We start from the raw sequence: 23,279 nt of genomic DNA on the forward strand, positions 1-23,279 counted from the left end.
TGCTAGCCTTGAGCAAAAAAGAAGCCAGGGACAGTGCTTAGGCCCTGAGTCCAAGGCCCAGGACTGGGGAAAAAAAAAAAAAAAAGATTCTGCCTTGTATACTCCAGCCTCTAAGTTCCTGATCACCAGTTCTAAGGATGTATGTGAACTGAAAGAAGTGTAGATTAAATAACAACAAAAACAAAGCAAAACAAAACAGGTGACTATAGCAGTTGTCTTTATTTGATAATTATACATTGTATATGTATTTCAAAATATTACATTTCAAATACAATATGTATCGATTTCTTTCTTTCTTTCTTTTTTTTTTTTTTTTTGGCCAGTCCTGGGCCTTGGACTCAGGGCCTGAGCACTGTCCCTGGCTTCTTCCCGCTCAAGGCTAGCACTCTGCCACTTGAGCCACAGCGCCGCTTCTGGCCGTTTTCTGTATATGTGGTGCTGGGGAATCGAACCTAGGGCCTCGTGTATCTGAGGCAGGCACTCTTGCCACTAGGCTATATCCCCAGGCCTGATTTCTTTCTTTCTTTCTTTTTTCTTTTTTTTTTTTTTTTTTTTTTTTTTTTTTTTTTTTTTTTTTTTTTTTTTTGCCAGTCCTGGGGCTTGGACTCAGGGCCTGAGCACTGTCCCTGGCTTCTCTTTGCTCAAGGCTAGCACTCTGCCACTTGAGCCACAGTGCCACTTCTGGCCGTTTTCTGTATATGTGGTGCTGGGGAATTGAACCCAGGACTTCATGTATGCGAGGCAAGCACTCTAGCCACTAGGCCATATCCCCAGCACCTGTATCAATTTCTTAAATAGACAACATTTTAAAGATGATACAAGCAAAAATGGCTCCCTAACATACAAGGGTCAGAAAACCATCACATGAGCCATCACCAGGACTCCCATGCTTTGGAAACAAACCAAAGTTGAAAGGACAAGTTCTAGAAGACAGGCACTTCCTCTTCCCCATATGCTGTGTTTCCTCATGGAGAACATTAGTGGTGGAGCCTGGTACAGAGAGATGAACATGAGATCAGGAACGAGATAAAAAGAAATCTGCTGGATTTGAAGAACTGAGGGACAAAAATAAGTGGAATTCTAAGGGAACAGGAAGTAGGACCAGCAATATAGCAAGATAGGGACTTTAGAGGTCCCTGGTTTGCCTTATTCCATAGCTGTTTATGCCATAAAGAAGGGAGAAATGGACTTGAGAAAGAAATGAGAAAATTACTCAAACCTCTGTGAGGTAGTTCCAGAGTGAAAACTCTCCAAAGAAGGAATGGGAAATCCAAATGCTCAACCTCAGAATTAGCTACACTCTCCTCCTGGGCACTGCCCCACCTGAAGGTCTCTTCAGAGATGGCTTCAATTGACTTCAGGAGTTCTAGGTGCCGGTGGCTCATGCGAGTGATCCTAGCTACTCAGGAGGCTGAGATCTGGGGATCGAGGTTTGAAGCCAGCCTAGAGAAGAAAAGTCCCCATCAGACTTTTACCTCCAATTAACCACTCAAAAATGGGAAGAGGCGCTTGCGCTGTGACTCCAAGTGGTAGAGCACTAGCCTTGAGCAAAAGAGCTCAGGGACAGGGCTGTGAATGTGGCTTAACGGTAGAGTGCCTAGCATGCATGAAGCCCTGGGTTCAATGCCTCAGTACTACATAAACAGAAAATGCCAGAAATGGTGCTATGGCTCAAGTGGTAGAGTGCTAGCTTTGAGCAAAAGAAGCTCAGAGACAGCGCCCAGGCCCACGACCAATAAAAAACAAATGTAGTTACCTAGAATGGAGAAGTACATGATACAGGCATTTGTACCTGGATCTGAAACAGACTCTGTGTGTGTCTGGATGTGTGTGTGGATGTGCGCGTGCGTGTGCATGGTAGGCTTGGGGCTTGGACTCAGAGCCTGGGTACTGTCCCTGAGTGGTTTTTTTTTTGTTGTTGTTGTTGTTTGTTTGTTTTGTTTTGTTTTTGCTCAAGTCTGCTGCTCTATACTTGAGCAGCGTTTTGGAGATAAGAGTCTTACAGACTTTCTTGCTTGGGCTGGCTTTGAACCTTAGCCTTCAGATCTCAGACTTCTGATTACAGGCATGAGCCACTGGTGCCAGGCTTGAGACAGTATTTGTTTTTCTCTCCAGTGCGTTTTTCTTTTCATACCATTAAATGGTCAGTGTCTCAAGTCCACCACCAACAGCTAGCTTGAAATCTGCTTAAAAAAAAACACAACATGATTCTCTTTCAACAAGAGGTCCATGCTAAGAGGGAGATGGATCACACAGGTGGAGAAAGAACACAGGATCCTGGCACTTTGATGATCCCTTTGTTATCTAATAGAACTGCATATCAAAACCACTTATACAGGGCTGGGGATATAGCCTAGTGGCAAGAGTGCCTGCCTCGGATACACGAGGCCCTAGGTTCGATTCCCCAGCACCACATATACAGAAAACGGCCAGAAATGGCGCTGTGGCTCAAGTGGCAGAGTGCTAGCCTTGAGCGGGAAGAAGCCAGGGACAGTGCTCAGGCCCTGAGTCCAAGGCCCAGGACTGGCCAAAAAAAAAAAAAAAAAACCACTTATACAGCTTTAACAACAACAACAGCTACTACTAATACCAATGAGCTGGGCATGGGTGACTTTGTATTTCCAATTAAGTACTAGATAAAAAGACACCCCCCCCAAAACTATCAATGCCCAGTACAGAAGAATGAAAACCGTATCTAGGCATGGCACTAGGGAATAGCTTGTTTCTATGTTTTCCTAACTTTGCTGTACATTTAGATCCCTAGACAGTAGGGGTCTAAACAAACAAACAACAACAAAAATCCAGTGGCTCAGGCCTGTAATCCTAGCTACCTAGGAGGCTGAGATCTGAGGATCATGGTTCAAAGCCACCCTAGGTAGGAGACCCTTATCTCTAATTAATTACAGAAAAAGCCAGAAGTAGAGTTGTGGCTCAAGTGGTAGAGTGCTAGCCTTGGGCAAAAGAGCTCCGGGATAACATCCAGGCCCTGAGTTCAAGCCCCAGAACTAGCAACACAACAAAACCAACAACTTATGTCTGGCCATCACTTCCAGACTTCCTGATATAATTGGTATTGTATGCCCTGAGCATCAGCAAGCCCCCTGATCCAATAGGCATCTGGGTATGAAAACAAAGGCATCATTCTTCTCTTAGCACCTAACCTTGCAATGCTTCTCAGAGAGTATTTTCTCAATACATATTATTTCCCCTGCTTGACTTGCATCTCCCATCTTCCTGCTGAAGTACTGCCACCTTTTCACCTAGAAAACAACACAAAATGTGTCCTCTGGGAATGACATGCTTGCAATACTAGCTTGAGGACAAGGGTCATTCTTCTGGAGGCCATGTGCTCCCAGCTGAAGGGCTGGTGAAGAGGGAGGAATGGGAAGCTTGGCTCCAGAGCAGGAGGAAGCTCTCTCCATGGGCACAGGGATCTTTCCTCCTCCCTTGCAGAAAGTCACTGAGGCACGTGGACAAAGGAAGTATTAATAACTTCGCTAAAAACACACTTCTCCAACATTTGGTGTTTCACAAACCACAACCAGTTTTGTCAGTTCCACAGATGGCCAACTTCTGCATTTTGAATGACAACTTCTGACTTACATCCTTAAAGCAGAAGACCGATCTATGGAGAAGGAACCACTAGAGTCTCTAAACTAGAGGTCGAGAGCCACTACCCACATATTGGTCAGGGATGAGACCACCAAGCAAAGTCACTAGAGGCAACCAGTTCTTTCTGGGGAGAAATTAATAATATAGTATTGTCCTAACCAGGTCTTAGTGTCATGGACTTGCCAGGGACGCACGTATGATTTACACAGGGATCTTGGCTGTGCCATGCTAACCAGACACTGGAATACCTTCATAAAATGTGAAGCCAGAGACTAAGCATAAAGTCTCATCTTGCCTTTTATTTTTTTCTTTGTGCTGGTTTTATGGCTTGAACTTAGGGCCTAGGTGCTGTCCCTGAGCTTTTGTGCTCAGGCTAGCACTCTACCACTTGTGCTACAGCTCCAGTTCCAGCTTTTTGGGTGCTTAGTTAAACATAAGAGTCTCACAGAGTTTCCTGCCTGGGTTGGCTTTGAATCACAATCCTCAGGTCTCAGCCTCTTGAATAGCTAGGATTACAGACGTGAGCTACTTGTGCCTGGCTCCTTGACTTCTATATCCACTAATGTGTTTTGTCATCCCAAGGCCTGTTGTCCTAATTGTCTGCAGGCTATGATTTCCATAGCTCAGAGGTCTCAAAGTCCTCCTTAGGGTGACTTATAAGAGTAAGAGTGAACATTTGAAGTTTCTACTTCACTTTTTTTTTGTAGTTCCAGATAGTCCTTGCCTTTCTTTTTCTTTGTTTTAATAATAATTACTTATTTATTGTCAAAGTGATGTACAGAGTGGTTACAGTTTCATATGTAAGGCCATGGGTATATTTCTAGTCCTTGCCTTTCATCTGCATTGCTGCAGCCGCTGCCTCCAGCTCCATGTGGCCTTCTCCCTTCTCTCTCTTTCTCTGTTGTCTATCAAGGATACTTGTCATTGGGTTTAGCACCCACTGAACAATCCAGAGTGATCTCAATATCCTTAGTTACATCTCTCCTAAGTCCTTTTTCCCCCTCAAATCAGGTCATATTCACATGTTCAACATGGTGTGTGTGTGTGTGTGTGTGTGTGTGTGTGTGTGTGTATGAAAATTTGAACTCAGTACCTGGGCACATTCCTTTAGTTTTTCCACTCAAAGCTAGTGTTCTGCCACTTGAGCCACAGCTCCACTTCCAGGATTTTGCTAGGTAATTGGAGATAAGAATCTCACAGACTTTCCTACTTGGGCTGTATTCAGATCTCAGCCTCCAGAATAGTTAGGGTTCCTACTTGGGCTGTATTCAGATCTCAGCCTCCAGAATAGTTAGGGTTACAGGTGTGAGACACCAGCATCCAGCTTCAACATGTCTTTTGGAAGATACAATTTAACCTTGTACAGTTTTCAAATAGAGACAGGTAGAAATATTCAAGATCCTACTCATCCTTAAAGCCCAGGTCAAATGCTACTTGGCCCAAGAGGTCTTACAATTTAATACCACACAGCCATGACCTCCTGTACTAAGCCTCTGGTTACTCCTATCTTAACTAAAGTTAAATTATTATTATAAGGTATTGCACAAAGAGTACTCCTGCGTTATTCATGTCTTTGTCCTCCCCCTCTGAACTACCTGCATCAGAATTACTTATAAGGAGCTGGCTAAAAATGCTAATTTCTGGGGGTTAGAGGAATGGTTTGGGTGGTAAAGCATCAGCCAATGAGCAGAAGAATCAGTTACTATGTCTCTATCTCAGTCAGAAAAAAAAATTAGTAATTTCAGTTCCTTTTGCCCTAGCCACCAGCACCAAATCTTGCTAGGGCTCAGAAGTGTTCATTTTAAGTGTCTCTCTAGGAAATTCAATGTACATGAGGTTTTAGTACTCCATACCATGCTGGGAACTACAAAACCAGTTCCTGCTGGATCCCTAGATGTCTTAGCTTTAATAAAACTGTGACAGGCAAGATTAAGGCACATGGTCATAAAGTTTGAATGCCTGAAGTCTATCTGAATGTCTAAAATCCAAGCTCTGCTGCCCACTGTGTGACTTCAGTCTAATTTCCTGAACTCTCTCTGTATGCTTCCTTGTGTTGATGAGGGTGATTACAATGCCTGCTTCCTAAGTCTGTAGTGAGAAATGAATGACATAAAGCATAAAAAAGGCTTCAAACAGCAGGGCACTGGTGGCTCATACCTGTAATCCAAGTTATTCAGGAGGCTGAGATCTGAGAATTGCTGTTCAAAGCCAGCTTAAGCAGGAAAAGCTGTGAGACTCTTATCTTCAATAAATTACTAAAAAAGCAGGAGTGGAGCTGTGGTTCAAGTGGTAGAGCACTAGCTTTGAACAAAAGAAGCTTAAGGATGGTACTCAGTACCCTGGGTTCAAGTCCCAGGACCAGAAAAAAAAAAAAAGAAGAAAGAAAAAGGAAAAAAACAAAAAGGCTTAAAACAAAATCTGACATATTGTATGCACCCAGCAAAGATAAATTGCTATTAATAGAATAGGCTGTTGATGGCTTGTTTTCTCATTATATTCATAGACCACTTCCTCCTAGGAATATATCCAGATCTTTCCACCGCTATCAATTATTATGAATCTTAATAAGGTTATTTTATTCTTTTACATCCTATACCAAGCTGTATGGTATTGACCCTCTGTACCCATGGGCTCTACATCTGAGGATTCAACTAATCACTGATAGAAATATTAGGAAAAAAGGTACCCATTATGAACATGCACACTTGTTTCCTTGTCATTATTCCCTACACAATATAGCAGAACACCTATTTACACAGCATTTACCTTGCATTAGGGATGCATCTAAAATCATCTAGGAATGAGTTTAAAGTATACAGGAAGATGCATGGAGGTTAGTTACATGAAAAGACTACACCATTTTGTATAAAGGACTTCTTTGAACACTCTCAGCTTTTGGTATCTGAATGGGGTCCTGGAAGCAGTCCCCCCATATATCTAGAAAAAGCTATTCATGCTTTGTCTTCTCTCATTACAATGGTAGAAGGCCTGTGCTGTTATTATATTGCACTAACTAGATAGGGAAACAGGTTGAGAGAGGTTAAGCAATTTGCCCAAAGTCCTACAGCCAATGGGCGTGGAGGTGAGGATGTGAGATACCTAGTTAGCTTCCACTGCTACCCTGCACTTCTAGGTCATTTGTACCCTCCTCAGCCTTGGCCAGACCTGAACCAACTCTATTTTCCCTTAGGCAGAGTCCCTGCATAGATTCTATCTTTTCTGATCCCTTCATGCTTTGCTTTTCCATTACCTTCTTGGTCTGAGTCTTCCAAGAAGATGCTCTATTTGCAGAGATGTTAAAGAAGACCATACATCTCCATCTTCTGTGGAGCTCTAACCTCCATCCCCCATCCCTCCTGCTCGCCCTGTCCAAAGGCTTCCTCTCACACATACAGTCCCTCTGGCTGACTCCTCCCATAAGCCTCTTCTTCACCTATCTCTGTAGTTACTTCTGGTGGGGGGAACCTCTAGGTCTAGGTGCCAAAGGAGTCAATAATAACAAATCCTCCTGGTTCAACATCAGTAAATCAATCAACGTAATTCACCACATAAACAGAACTAAAATCAAGAATCACATTGTTATCTCAGTCGATGCCCAAAAAGCCTTTGACAAAATACAACATCCATACCTATTAAAAGCTTTGGAGAGAACAGGAATAGATGGAACATTCCTCAAAACAATAAACGCCATATACAACAGACCAACTGCTAATATCATATTAAATGGAGAGAAACTTAAGTCATTCCCCCTAAAATCAGGAACAAGACAAGGATGCCCACTCTCCCCACTTCTGTTCAACATAGTGCTGGAATCCCTAGCCATAGCAATAAGGCAAGAGGAGGACATCAAAGGGATCCACATCGGCAAGGAAGAAATCAAGTTATCCCTATTCGCAGACGACATGATCTTGTATCTGAAGGACCCAAAAACCTCAGTACCCAAACTCCTACACCTAATAAACCAATTTGGCAAAGTAGCAGGATACAAAATCAACCCACAAAAGTCAGCAGCTTTTCTGTACACCAGCAATAGACAAACAGAAAAGGAAATTATGGAAACAATTCCATTTACAGTAGCCAAAAAAAGAATAAAGTACCTAGGGATCAACTTAACCAAGGACGTGACGGACCTATTCAATGAAAACTACAAAAATCTAATAAGGGAAATCAAAGAAGACACAAGGAGATGGAAAGACCTCCCATGCTCATGGGTAGGCAGAATCAATATAGTGAAAATGGCCATATTGCCCAAATTGTTATACAAATTCAATGCAATACCTATCAAAATCCCAGCCACATTCTTCACTGAAATAGAGAAACCAATCCATAAATTCATATGGAACAGCAAAAAACCTAGAATAGCCAAAGCAATTCTAGGCAAAAAAAGCAATGCAGGAGGTATCACAATACCTGACTTCAAGATCTACTACAAGGCCATCATAACAAAAACAGCATGGTATTGGTATAAAAACAGATCGGAAGACCAATGGATTAGAACTGAGGACCCAGAAATAAAACCGCACTCTTACAGCCAACTGATATTCGACAAAGGAGCTAAAGACATACAATGGAATAAACATAGCCTCTTCAACTACTGGTGCTGGGAGAACTGGGCAGCCATATGCAGAAAACTCAAAGTAGACCCAAGCCTATCACCATGCACCAAGATCAACTCAAAATGGATCAAGGACCTCAACATCAGACCTGAATCCTTGAAACTACTGAAGGACAGAGTAGGAAAGACACTAGAACTTATAGGCACAGGAAGGAACTTCCTGAATAGAGTCCCAGGGGCACAACAAATAGGAGAAAGACTCGACAAATGGGACTACTACAAATTAAAAAGTTTCTGCACAGCTAAGGACATAGCCACCAAAATAGAAAGACAGCCAACGATATGGGAAAGGATATTTACCAGCACAGCAACAGACAAAGGCCTGATATCGGTCATCTACAGAGAACTCAAAAACTAAGCCCCTCCAAGCCCAATAAACCTATTAGGAAATGGGCAAAAGAGCTAAAGAGAGACTTCACAAGAGAAGATATAAAAATGGCAAAGAAACATATGAGGAAATGCTCAACATCCCTGCTAGTAAAGGAAATGCAAATAAAAACAACCCTGAGATACCACCTCACCCCAGTTAGAATGGCCTATACTCTGAACTCAGGAAACAACAAATGCTGGAGGGGCTGTGGGGAAAGAGGAACCCTTCTCCATTGTTGGTGGGAGTGCAAATTAGTACAACCACTTTGGAGAACAGTATGGAGGTTTCTCAAAAAGCTCAATATAGACCTACCCTATGACCCAGCCATACCACTCCTAGGCATCTATCCTAAACAGCAAAATCCAAGATATCAAAAAGGCATTTGTACTACCATGTTTATCGCGGCACAATTCACAATAGCTAAAATATGGAAACAACCCAGATGCCCCTCCACAGACGAATGGATCCAAAAAATATGGTACTTATACACAATGGAATACTACATAGCGATTAGGAATGGTGAAATATTGTTATTTGCAGGGAAATGGTCGGAACTCGAACAAATAATGTTGAGTGAGACAAGCCTAGAACACAGAAAACAAAGGGGCATGATCTCCCTGATATATGACTGTTAACAAAGGGAGACGGAGAGACAGTAGAGACCAAGTCTGTGAATACTGTATATGTTCTTGATACATTGTATATTGCATATATGTCAACCTGACCTAGACAAGGGATAGAAAAACAGGTTGTAAGATATCATAAGAAATGTACACACTGCCCTACTATGTAACTGCACCCTCTTTGCACAACACCTTGTAAAAAAATTTATGTCCAATTAATAAAAAATAAAAATAAAAAAAAATAAAAAAAAGAAAAAAAAAATAACAAATCCTCCCACCCTCCCTACCACATCCCAGGTCTCCTGGCTGCCCCAGCTCAGCCTCTGTCAGGGAAGGGTGTCTCATGCTGGCTGGCACGGCTCCCTACATCCTACTGGCCCTGGGCATAGGGCACACCATCAGGCACACAGGCCTTATCACTGTGCAAACACTTCCTCTTTCCCCAGTACTAGTTCTCACCCAATCCACAATCAAGGTAAACTTCCTTTGACAATTTACTGAGCAAACATTTACCATGCAAATGTCTTGTATAGGAAACCCAGTCCCCACCCAGGAGAGTGGCAATCTGGTAGGGATGAAGCACACAGTTGGACACTCACATGTTCTGATGCTTTATGACCTGGTACAGTACACCTGGCTTCTAATTCCATTTCTCGCTGTCTTGTGTTGAAGTATGTTGCTTTCCTTTTCTGGTCTTCAGTTTCCTTCGCTGTGGAAGGAGAATGATGCTGACTAAGTGTGTGATAGAATTAACAAAGATGCACAAGGGGTGTGGCAAAGCTCCTGAGATAAGAGACTTGAGCTGAAGGAGCCAAAAGTTAAGGGGTGCTGGCACACTATGGGTCCCTGCCTACTACAGGGTCAGATGATCAGGAAGACAAGACTATAGTAGTGTTATTAGATTTATTATTATTACATTTATTATTGTTGTTATTAGTAGTAGTATTGTTGGTATGCTAGTACTAGGGCCTGAAATCAGGGCCTGAGGGACTGTCCCTTAGCTTTTTCACTCAAGACTAGCACTTGAGCTGCAGCTCCATCCAGTTTTGGCTTTTTGATGGTTAATTGGATATAAGAGTCTCACAGACTTTCCTGCCTTGGATGGCTTAGAACCATGATCCTCTGATCTCAGCCTCCTAAGTAGTTAGGGTTACAAGCATAAGCCCTCAGCACCTGGCCAGGACTACATTAAAACCTGAAACCTATTGGATATAGTAGGTAACACAGGGAAGTATAAAACATAGCCTTTTACCCACCAGAGGTGGGTGAGTGGTGGTAGTGATTTTCTATAGCCATATGCAACAAGAGAGCACTTAAGGATAAGTCTGCTGCTTAGGTAAATGCTAATTGTGTGGGTACAAACTATCAAGGAGAGATCACTGCAGGCCTGGAGTAGTTGGGACAATACTCCATGTTGAGGAATCGGCACACAAAACATAGCACAGCAGGCAAAACAATCAATGTGTCAAGGCACAGACAGTAAAAATACTTCCTTCCATTACCTCTCCAGCAAAACAAAACACTAAAAGGCCAACCTTTAAACTGAAATGTTTAGTTCTTTCTTAACACACTGGCCTCAGTTTGTAGGGAGCATGGGAAAGAACAGCAGAAGAGATCGAAGAACCTGGGTGATGGTAGAGGCGCTGGAAGAGTAGGAAGAAGGGGTCCTCAAGTAATGAACAAAGATCGTCAGAAATTGGAAAGCTGGGCCCCTGGGGCCTCCTGGGCTCAATGGGGTCACGTGGAAAAGGGGGCAATGAAGATTATCTCTCTGTTGGAGGAACATTCTAGGGGAGGGTACCAGAAGGGCACATAGTACAGCTCCAAACCAAGCATGGGCTTTGGCATGAGGCCAGTCTTGGTTCTCATTGGGCCCTCAGCACTCTTGGGCTGGGTGACACTGCTTACTTCCTTTACTCCTTTTGAGCCTCAGTTCCCTAATTCCTCAATCAGAATTTTAAAAAGCATCTGTTTTATAGAGCTTGTGTGGAGTATAGATTACATAATGTAGAGACTGCCAGAATGTAGGTGATCAAATTCCCTCCCTCCTTCTCATACTTCTAGGAATGCCTTAGAAAATTAGAACTCACTAAATTTAGCATCTGGCTCCCTCCCTGACAACCCATGGTTAAATTAGAATGAAACTATTTATGCTACAGTCTCTAAAGTTCTAAAATTCTCTGGTAAAACAAGTGGACTAGGTGGGCGAAGGCAGTTCATGTTCACAGCTACTGTAAGGCTGCACCACTTCAAGCAACATGTGTCAGTGGCTTCTGGGTACAAGAGCTTATTAGATGAGATATCAAGGAGGAGGAGAAGGTCAGAATCCTTGCACCCTAGGCTGGTAATGTGGCTTTGTGGTAGAGTGCTTTCCTAACATGCATGAGGCCCTGGGTTCGATTCCTCAGTATACAACAACAACAGAATCCCTGCACCCTTTCCTTTCCTATCCAGAGTTCCTGGATTTGGCTTCCCTAACACCCCTTTGCCAAGAATTTCCTTGTGTGGTGCTAAGGGTGGAGGGAGAGGTAACTAGTAGAAGAGAGAGGAAGAAGATGACTGACTCCACAAGGGAAAGTATAGAGATTGATTTCAGCTCCTTTGGGAAAGAACACTGGTAACAGGATGTCAGAGGGCCTAGGCCTCTGAGAGTTCACGAGACATTATGGGTGTCTACACTTGAAGTGGTGGCTCAAGTCTGTACTCCTAGCTACTTGGGAGACAGAAATGAGGGGATCACAGCTCAAGGCCAGCCCGAGGGAAAAGAAGTTCTAGAGATTTCTCAGTGACTTATGTCTGTTACCCAGTTGCAGGGGAAGCACAATGGCTGGGAGCAGTAGTCCATGCCTGCCATCCCCAGTGACACAGGCCAGACCTTACCTCAAAAATAAGCGTAATTAAAGGAGGGAGACTGAAGATGTGGCTCAAGTAAGTGGTAGGGTGCCTGCCTAGGAAGCAATGAGGCCCTGATTACAATCCCTAACACTGCCCCCTACAAAGGGTGATTAATCAGGAGGCCCTGCTGTCAAGGATGGACTAGTTCCATGATAGGAGTAGGTTCCTCATTTTTTAAGTGGTAAGTCCTGCCTCCTTCCCTCCTCTCTCTCTCAGTCTCTCTCTCTCTCTCTCTCTCTCTCTCTCTCTCTCTCTCTCTCTCTCTCTCTCTCTCTCTCTCTCTCTCTCTCCCAGAACAAGCATGCTCTCTTGCCCTCTGTGATAGCATAAGAAAGCCTTTGCCAAATAAGAACCGCTCAACCTTGGACTTCCCAATCTTCAAAGCTAAATGAATAAGTGAGGTAAGCCAAGCTCAGAGACACAAACGGCTCATTTGTTCTCTCATATGTGGATGCTACATCTAAAATACACTGGGACATGAGAAAGTAAACAGTACTCTAGGTATTCACACACAGTGAGACCAAAGGAGGATACTCTTAGGAGAGGAACACAAAGGCACAATGCTTATGTGCATCTGATCACATGAAATAGTATTTATTGAAATGAATTCCAGGGATGGAAATTGTTTTTTTTTCTTTGTTCTTTTCTTCTCTCTCTGTTGTGTATGTTTGTTTATCTGTCTTTGGGAGGGTAAGTGGGGGAGCACAGAAATGGAGGGACAAAGGGTGAACAAATGCAGCAGTGGTACTCACTAGACATTATGGGGAAAACGAACTATATAACTCGTGGGTGGGGATGGGAGGGAACAACTGGGAGAGAGTGAGGGTAGGGGTGACACTGTCAAAAAAGAAATGTACTTATTAACCTGACTTATGTAACTGTAACCCCTCTGTACATCACTTTTATTTCATATATATATATATATATATGAAATCTCTCACCTGCCTGGGTTACACAGTTTCCGACATCTATCCCTCCCTGTCTCATCATGGGAATGCTCCCATCCTAGATGGTGAGCTCCATGAGAACATTGTCCTAGTGCCTGGCACCAATGGATTCTTCATAACTCCTTGTTGGACAAATGAGTAAGTACATAGGCTGTGTTTATATGTTAAAATGTATGTGTTTAAGTCCATATACATATACATAATTCAGGTCTAAGGTAGAACTGGACAGATGATACTAAGGAAGGGGCATTGAAGAAGAAGGGACAGAAACATTCTTTGAGTACTAATTTGGTGCCAAGCACTGTTCTTGAGCTTTTCATAAATTTGATCCTCACAACAAGACATTTTGGGTACTGCGCATAAAATTCCAAAGATCCAAACCACCCTAGGCCAACAGAATCAGGATCTTCAGGCTAGCAGCCACTTTTATTGTCCCCATTTCAAAGATAAAGAAATGGAGTCTTAGAGATGGGAAATAACTTACCTGAGGGTAAGCTATTAACAAGTGCCAGAGCAGGATATAAAGCTAGGTTTATTAGACTCCAAGGAAGTTTCATTCTCTGCATTGTTCTTGAAAAAATCACTTTGATCACTGCTTCGCTCTACTCTCAGGGAATAATAATAAAAACGAACTGGTGAACACAGCCCCAGTTAGCAATGGCTAATTGGTCATTGAAGCTAATAACATTGGCAGAGAGAATAGGGAAAAAGAGGAAGGGAAAGAGAATTTTCTACCAATTTTACCACTAGACCAATCTAGAATCAACCTTGTTTCTTATTTTATTTCTGATCTATTACAAATTTGCATATGAAGCCAGGTGCCAGAGGTTCATGCCTGTAATCCTAGCTACTTGGGAGGCTGAGATCTGAGGATTATAGTTTAGAATCCAGCTCAGACAGAAAAGTCCATGAGACTCTCATCTTCAATTAACCAGCAAAGTGTCGGAAGTGGAGGTGTGGATCAAGTGACAGAGCCTTGAGAAAAAAATGTCTAAGGATCTGAGCTCAAGCCTCAGTACTGGAAAAAAAAAAAAAAGAAAAAAAAAGGGATGAGCATTATTTTTCTTTTGTAAAATATATAAGTAGGTGTAATATGTTTGATTTAAGTTCTCAGAATACAATACCTGTGAGGGTCTTTCAGGGCCTCCTGAGGATACGAATAACTTTTATGAACATTAATTTGTATAACCCAGAGGCTTCATGAGGAGTCAGTGGGCTAGTTAGTTCCTATCCTCTAACTTAAACGTCCAAATTTAATTTCTAGCCAAAGGAATAGAATATAATATTCAGAATATATTTAGTGTTATTAAGTAATTGTACAAAGATGCTACAATTCCATAAGTTAGGTTATGATTACAATGCTTCTTGGTCATTGTCATCTCTTCTTTTGTTTTCCCCCAATTTCCCTCTACCTCCCTACCCTCAAGCTACACAGTTCCTTTTTTGCATAAGTACATTGACTATAATGACTATATTTGCTCATCCTTCCTCCCTCCATTCCTGTCTTCCCCCTTCACCCACTCCCTGAAACATGTTAGCATGGTATTTATCTAGAATGTACTTTTAAAGTACCCTGCCCCCTAAATTCATGTTCTCCCACGTTTTTGACCTTGTCTTGGTTTCTGGTAACTATTTCTTTTTTTTCTTTTTTTTTTTGCCAGTCCTGGGCCTTGGACTCAGGGCCTGAGCACTGTCCCTGGCTTCTTCCCGCTCAAGGCTAGCACTCTGCCATTTGAGCCACAGCGCCGCTTCTGGCCGTTTTCTGTATATGTGGTGCTGGGGAATCGAACCTACGGCCTCGTGTATCCGAGGCAGGCACTCTTGCCACTAGGCTATATCCCCAGCCCTCTGGTAACTATTTCTAAATGGTAGAATGTCTTTCCTTATTTTTAAACATCAGAGACAATCCTTGATGGAATCCAACCCAAATCTATCAAGCCCTGCAAGGTGGGGATTTGGGCCTCACATCTAGTTGATTCCTTCCATTTCCTGTAAAGTACAGACAATCTCATAGCCAGTTCGCAGGAGTTTGATACACATGGGCTTAAAGCTTAGTTAGGACAAGGGCATGAAGTGTGAAATAAGCAGAATGTGGAGTCTGTAATGCAGAAATGAGAACTTTTCTGTAGTCAATGGGGAACTGTGTTAGGGCTCTTTGCTTTTAGGAGACAGGAAACAATTCTGGGTTAAGTGAAAAGAAAAAAAAAAAAGAGGCAACCTGCTGAGAAGATATTGGGAAATGTGTAGAATTGAAGGGAGAACTGACCAGGCAGGAGGGGATCTCCAGGGGGTGAATTTATGACTCAGTTCAACCCATCTCCAAATCCCTGCTCAAAATTCATATCCCCAGGAGAGAATCTGATTGGATCTTCTGGAATTCTACAGAACAAAGAAAGGAAGATAGTGGTTTAAAAGAATTCATGCTGGCCCACAGGAAGACTAATATGTTCACTGGACATTTCTGAACTTAGAAAAGATACTGTCAACTTAAATCATATATCACTAGGTATGGATCAATAGCAGTATTTAATCCTTACAACTCAATAATATGGGCATATTTATTAACCCTCCCCCTTTTTTGTCAGTCATGGGGCTTGAACTCAGGGCCTGGGTGCTCTCCCTGAGCTCATTTGCTAAAGGCTAGCCACTTTGAGCCACAGATCCACTTCTGGCTTTCTGGTGGTTAGTTGGAGTCAGGAGTCTCACAGACTTTCTTGCTCAGGCTGGCTTTGAGCCATGATCCTCAGATCTCAGCCTCCTGAGTTGCTAGGATTACAGGTATGAGCCACTGGTGCCTGGTTTAACCTCTATTTTTAAGATGAGGAAATTGAAGTTTTGAGAGGTAAAATAACTTTTCCCAAGAGACTTTTTTGGACATTAACTTCTCTTTTCTTCTATGAAATAGATTTTCCTGTCTTTTAAGAATCATTGGTTTTGCTTTAGTACTGGGGGAGGGGAAGGAAAAAGAAGGAAGAGAAGGAGGAAAGAAAAGAAGAAAGGAGAGGAAACAGAAATTTGAGGTCAACTATTGTGAAAGAAATGACTCAGGGTAGAGTGATGAGGAATGGAAGGAATCAACTAGCTGTGAAGCTCAAGGGGCTTGAAAAGTAGTTTATATACTTGATGAAGCACTAGAACCATCAGGACAGTTTGTTAAAAATGTGGACCATAGGAATTTATCTCTAACCTGAACCAGAAAATTCTGCATAGTCTCTAGGATTGCATGTTATATACTATTATGTCATGTCACGTCCCATCAGGTCATGTAGAGATGGTCTCACTGTGTTGCCCAGGCTGGTCTCAGATTCCTAGACTCTAGTAATCCTGCTGCTTTAGTCTCCTGAGTATCCAGGACTATGGGCTCATGCCACCATGCCTGGCTTGGAATTTGTAATAGTTTATGGAACTTCTGATTTTAAAACATACACTCATTGTTCAGTAAGGTGATTATTCTGTAGTCAGCCAGATTCTGTTCTGCAGATCAGCCCTTACAAACAACTGACGTATTCGACCCTTTCTTCTAAATGTCCTCTAGTCCAGTTTCTCATCTTATCTCTTCGCTATTGCAGGTAAGTATTATCAAGGCATAGCTTCTGGGCAATTGCCATTTGTACTCATTACATTTAGAGTCGAATATCTGTAGGATCTCCTCTGAGGTCTTTAGGATGAAAACAAGGACAGAGAGGGTCTGTGGCTCCTAGCTGTCCCTTTATTTTGTTAGTATGTCTAGGGCTGAGAGGATGCATGGGAGATGATGTTGTCAGCTTTTCCTTTGAGGACAGTAATCCCAGGTCATGTCCTCCCTTGCATTATAGCATGTCTCCATAACAAACACACCCAAGTCTGGTATTTCTGAACTTATGGCTGTGTGCTAAAACATAGTGTTCCAGGAGCCAGGCTCATTTTGCAGCCTCTCCTCCCTTCTCCACCCTTGGGTCATGGAGTCTGGGCATGTGAAAACCCACAGGGTTCGGGTGTTCCACCTAAGACATCACATAGGGTGTTCTGTCTAAGACATCACAAAACTGTTGCATTTCCAGTGTAGCTGGAGTTCTAAAAAAAAAAAAAAAAATGGTGGTCTGATTGGGCACTAGTGCCTCACACTTGTAATCCTCACTTCTCAGGAGGCTGAGATCTGAGGCTCAAGAGTCAAAGGCAGTCCAGGCAAAAAAAAAGTTCATGGGGCTGGGGATATGGCCTAGTGGCAAGAGTGCCTGCCTCGTATACATGAGGCCCTGGGTTCGATTCCCCAGCACCACATAAACAGAAAATGCCGGAAGTGGTGCTGTGGGTCAAGTGGTAGAGTGCTAGCCTTGAGCAAAAAGAAGCCAGGGACAGTGCTCAGGCCCTGAGTCCAAGTCCCAGGACTGGCCCCCCCCCCCAAAAAAAAAGTTCATGAAACTCTTATCTCTAATTAAGCAACAAAAAGCCAGAACTAACGGTGTGGCTCAAGTGGTAGAGCTCCAGCTTTGAGGAAAAAGAAAAAGTCAAGTGAGAGAGAGCGTGAGGCTTTGAGTACTGACATTGAATGAATGAATGAATGAATGAACAGTCTTTGGGAATGGCGGCCTGGCACAGGTAGAAGAGGAGGTATAATCCCAGTGTTTTCCTTTCCATTCCTACAGCGAGGGGCCTCATTGAATGGGTAACTAAGAAAGTGTTTCTCAAATTGCAGTCACTTCAATACTGTCCTCATGATTTTTGCCAGATTTGTGTGCCCTCCATCTGTTGTTTATTTCCTAGTTTTCATGAATTAACATGCTTTGCTGTAGCAATTGTTACCCATGCTAGTCTTGTTATAAACAATAATATTGATGAACTCACTGATTCATGAAGTTTGCTCTGATATGTGGTTACTTACAATTGTTTTCTAGCACCTATAAAAATAAATACACACTGAAATTGTGCAATGTTCACCCACGTACTATAGAATGTCCTCTCATGTGCCACTACATAAAAGTACCACACTTTGGGAACACTATCCTGAGGAAGTCTAAGAGATAAGAGGCAGATGATTCCAGGCTCCAATTCATCATAGTTTAGGTACTGATTGTATTTTTCAAAGCTGGGCACTGGGGCTTGTGACCATAATTCTAGCTATCAGGAGGCTAAGATCTGAAGAATGTGCTTTGAAGCCAGCCTGAGCAGGAAAGTCCATGACACTCTCACCTCCAGTTAACAAAAAAAGCCAAAGCAGAGCTGTGGCCCAAGTAGTAATCAACTTTGAGGGGGGAAAAATAGTTTGTTTGCAGCAAAAAGAGGGGGAGCTCAGAATGTGGCTCAATGGTAGAGTGCTTGCCTGGCATGCATGAAGCCCTGCATTTGATTCCTCAGCACCATATAAACAGAAAAAGCCAGAAGTGGGGCTGTGGCTCGAGTGGTACAGTATTGGCCTTGAACAAAAGAAGCTCAAGGATAGTGCCCAGGCCATGACTGGCAACAAAAGGAAGGAAGGAAGGAAGGAAGGAAGGAAGGAAGGAAGGAAGGAAGGAAGGAAGGAAGGAAGGAAGGAAGGAAGGAAGGAGGAAGGGAAAGGAAAAATTTTAAAACCTTACTCTTTTTATGTCATCTCATTTCTGAAGTCAAGGTTCAGAGCAGGAACTAATCTAAATGTCCAATACATTTTTAGTAAGAATGAGATTCACAATTTTATAAATTATTAGAAGGGCTGGAAACTGAGCTTTATCTTAGATACCTGCTCTCTTGGACACCTGCAATTCCTCCATAACTAGGAGAATACTGACAACACAGCTCTGTGTAAAAGTCCACTATTAGGCCCCAATCCAGAGGTAAAGTACCACTGCTACCTCCTCTGCCACTGATTTGTCATGACACTTGTCAATAAGGAAATATCATCCCCGCATCACCTCCACATGACACATCAGGATCGCAGAGCCAAAGCATTCAGAAAGAGAACTCTGGACTCTGCCATTTCTTCCTTTTGTTTTTGAGATCTCTTATGAGTACATCTAATTTGACAGAATCATCTAGAACCCTAACTTCCAGAGGGTCTAAGAAGCACAGTTGACAACTCCAGCATTTGACATGTAGAAAGTCTCAGGATAGAGGAAATGGCTGATGAGAGCCAATTGTTCACACCTAGCACATGGCCTGTCAGCGGTAGCTCTGCCTTCTATGAACTAAGAAATCACTGGAAAAGTGGGAAAGAAACACAGTTTCTTGTGCTACCAAAAGTTATCTTTGTGAATACATTGGAAGGGGATGTGTGTTTGTGTGTATAAAGTCAGTTTTTATATAATGTGAAGATATATATACTTGCAAACACAGGTTAAGTCAATTCAAGTGACAAAACTGACATGATGTGCCAAAACTTTATTGACACCTCTATGACTATGAAAGTAATAGCCTTGTGCTCTGCACCTTTTACAAGTTGTCCCCTAGGTGCCTCCCGCACCCAACACGTAGCAAGTTGTGTGCCAGCTCTCAATTCCAAGGAGCTCTGGGGATTGGACAGGAAATATCCAAAGCTGAGCACCTGTGGCTCATGCCTGTCATCTTAGCTGAGATCTGAGAATCACAGTTCAAAGCCAGCTCAGACACAAAGTCCATGAAACTCTTATCTCCAATAAACTAACCAAAAGCTGAAAGTGGTGCTGTGGCTCAAGTGGTAGAGTGCTAGCCTTCAGCAAAAGAAGCTCAGTGACAGCACCTAGGTCCTGAGTTCAAGCCCCAGGGACCAGTACCAAACCAAAACAAAACAAAACAAAAGTGGTCATTCAAAAGAGTCCTAATTCTCAGAGCTTCTGAATAGGATGAGATTTCATTCCTGTGATAAGATTATGTTATGTTCCATGGCACAGAAGAATTTAAAATGGAGAGTTTAAATGGCTTGACCCAACCACATAGGTTCCTGAGAGCAGAGAGCTTCTCTGGCTGGAATCTGAAGAGGAGTCAAGATATAAAGGGTGAAAGAAATTCTATGCACTGTTGCTTAAAAAAAAATTAACATTGTTTTTCTGTGCTGATTCTGGGACTTGAACTCAGGCCAAGGTGCTGTCCCTTGCCTTTTTTACTCAAGGCTACTACTTTACCATGTGAGCCAGAGCTCCACTTCTGGCTTTTTGCTGATTTGTTAGAAAAAAGAATTCCACAAGCCAGGTGCTCGTGGCTCATGCCTCAAGAGGCTAAGCTCTGAGGATCACAGTTCAAAGCCAGCCAGGGTAGGAAAATCTATGAGACTCTTTTCTCTAACTAACCACCAGAAAACCAAAAGTGGTGCTGTGACTAAAGTGGTAGAGTGCTAGCCTTGAGCAAAAAGAGCTCAGGGACAGCATCCAAGCCCTGAGTTCAAGCTCCATATCCCCACGTCCAACACACACACACACACACACACACACACACACACACACACACACACAGTTTCACACAGATATTCCTTTCCTGGGCTGACTTGAAACCTTGATCCTCATATCCCAATCTCCCTAGGGTTACAGGCATGAGCCACCAGCTCCTGACTTTATTGTTTGCTTTGAAGATAAGGGGGCTCCTTGTGAAGGAACATGGATGGCATCTAGTGATGAGTACACTCTGGTTGGCAGCCGAAAACAAAGTCAAAATCTCAATCCACAGCCACAAGAAATTGGGGTTAGAAGTATGTTCGTCCTCTGGGCTTCCAGATAAGAGTCCAGCCTGATCGATATGTTGGCTTAGCCCTATGGGAATCTAAGCAGAGAGGTCAAGTGAGCCAGCCAGACTCTGACTCACAGATCTGTAAGCTAATAAACTGGGTGTCGTTCTAAGGCACTAAGTTTGTTATGGAGCAATAGAAAATGAATTTGCCTCCCATGATCTTCCCAGTGTTGACCTCAGCAGCACCTTCTGCTCCTACGGGACTCATGTATCCTTTTCTACAGGATAATTTAGCTGGCACCCATTTGCTTAGCTCCTCAATCAATATTTGACACATTCTACTGCCTTGTATGAACACAAGCCTGGTCTCTTATTTTGGTCAATTTTTCCATCGCTGTGACAAACACCTGAGATAAACAACTTATGAGGAGGAAAAGTTTACTTAGACTCACAGTTTTAGAGACTTCAGTCCATAGCTGCTTGGTTCCATTCCTTTTGTTTGTTTAATTAATTAACTAATTAATTAAGCCAGTCCTGGGGCTTGGACTCAGGGCCTGAGCACTGTCCCTGGCTTCCTTTTGATCAAGGCTAGCACTCTGCTGCTTGAGCCACAGTGTCATTTCTGGTTTTTCATGTTTATATGGTGCTGAGGAGTGGAACCCAGGGCTTCATGCATGCTAGGCAAGCACTCTACCACCAAGCCACATTCCCAGCCTGGTTCCATTCCTTTTGGAACTGTGGCAAGGCAGGACACCATGGTAGGAATGTGTGGCAGAGGAAGTGATTCACCTCTGCCTGGATCTCATTATAGTGACCAGGAAACAGAAAGAGAGAGAGAGACTGAAAGGGGCCAGGGTTTCAATATCCCTTTCAAAGAGTCAGGCCTGATGGTGCATGCTTGTAATCATAGCACCCGGGAGTCTTAGGCAGGATTACAGTCCAAGGCAGGCCTGGGATACATAGCCAGACCTGTGCTCAAAACAAGCCTATTTTTTTTCTAGTCCTGGGGCTTGAACTCAGGGTGTGAGCACTGTTCTTGGCTTCCTTTTGCTCAAGGCTAGCACTCTACCACTTGAGCCACAGTGCCACTTCCAGCTTTTTCTGTTTTATGTGGTGCTGAGGAATCAAACCCAGGGCTTCATGCATGCTAGGCAAGCACTCTACCACCAAGCCACATTCCCAGCCCCCCTTCCTATCTTTTTTTAAGGGCACATCCTCCATGTTCTAACTTATTCCCATTAGAGGCCTTCTAATAAAAGTTTCACTAGCTCTTAATAGCACCATCAACTAGGGACCAAACTTTTAATATATGGGTCTTGGGGTGGGGGGGGGTGTTATTCAAGACCTAAGCTATTCCACTCTGAGCTGGGCTACGGTGGGTCATGCCTGTAATCTTAACTAATCAGGAAGCTGAGATCTGAGGATTTAAGTTTGAAGCCAGTCTAGGCAGAAAAGTCTGTGAGACTCTGATCCCCAATTAACCAGCAAAAAAGTCAGAAGTAGAACTGTGGTTCAAATGGTAGAATGCCAACTTTGAGAGAAAAACTCAGGGACAGCACCCAGGCTCTGAGTTCAAGCACTAGTACTGGCATACATGAATGAATGAATGAATACTGTAGCACTCTGCCCCCTGGCTCCCAAAGGCTCATGTGCATTGTGCAATGCAAAATGCATTGAGTTCAAGAGTCCAAAATACCAAGAGTCCCTGAAGTCATAACTATTATAGTGTTGCTAAAAGTCTCCTCCAATACTCAAGGCAAACTCTTGACAGATAAGTCCTATAATAATCAAAAGACAAGTTATATTCTTCCAAAATAAAAAGGCATAGGGTAAAACATTCCCATTACAAAAGGGAAGAACAGGAAAATAAAATGAAACTGGAACAAAGCAAGACTTAATCCCAGCAGGGCAAACTTTGCTGTAGCTCCATGTTGAGTATCCGGGGCACATGTTGCATGAGGTGAGCTGTGAAAGACTAAACAACCTCCTTTGGACTGTTCTACCTGGGAGATCCTTGGTCCATATTTGTGAGGCCTCGGATGTATCACACACTCCTTCTCTCTAGTTCATTGGATTATTATAGTATATAACCAACTTAGACTGGTATTCATATATAACATTTGTTATTTATGTCCCCAATACCTAGCACGGGGCCCAGTGTGGTGCTTGATAATATCTATTGATGATGCTGATGAAGACAAAGGAGAGGAAATCTGCAGATGCTGTTTTTCAAATTTCCAGGGATGGCACTGGACATGGTAGCTGTGATAAACACTGTGTAGTTCCAGGAAACATCATTGTCTCCCTTGCCTCCCATCCCTGATTTGTTTTTTTCTATTTTCATCCAGTATGTTCCTCCTCCTTTTAACTAGTTAGAGCTTACTCTTCTGCAGTTCAGGTATGTCAGTCTAGAAAAAGCTTTCAAGAACAGCCTCTCTTGTGTCTTCTGCTTGGTTCTCATCATCTAATTGTCCTTGTGAGCATTGTCATTGTTATTCTTTACTTATTACATGTTCTATGGTGACAAAGATGGGCTCCTTCCTTCCTTCCTTCCTTCCTTCCTTCCTTCCTTCCTTCCTTCCTTCCTTCCTTCCTTTCTTCCTTCCTTCCTCCCTCCCTCCCCCCTC

The sequence above is a fragment of the Perognathus longimembris genome, chromosome 14 (assembly GCF_023159225.1).
Source record: "Perognathus longimembris pacificus isolate PPM17 chromosome 14, ASM2315922v1, whole genome shotgun sequence".
NCBI classification, from domain to species: domain Eukaryota; kingdom Metazoa; phylum Chordata; class Mammalia; order Rodentia; family Heteromyidae; genus Perognathus; species Perognathus longimembris.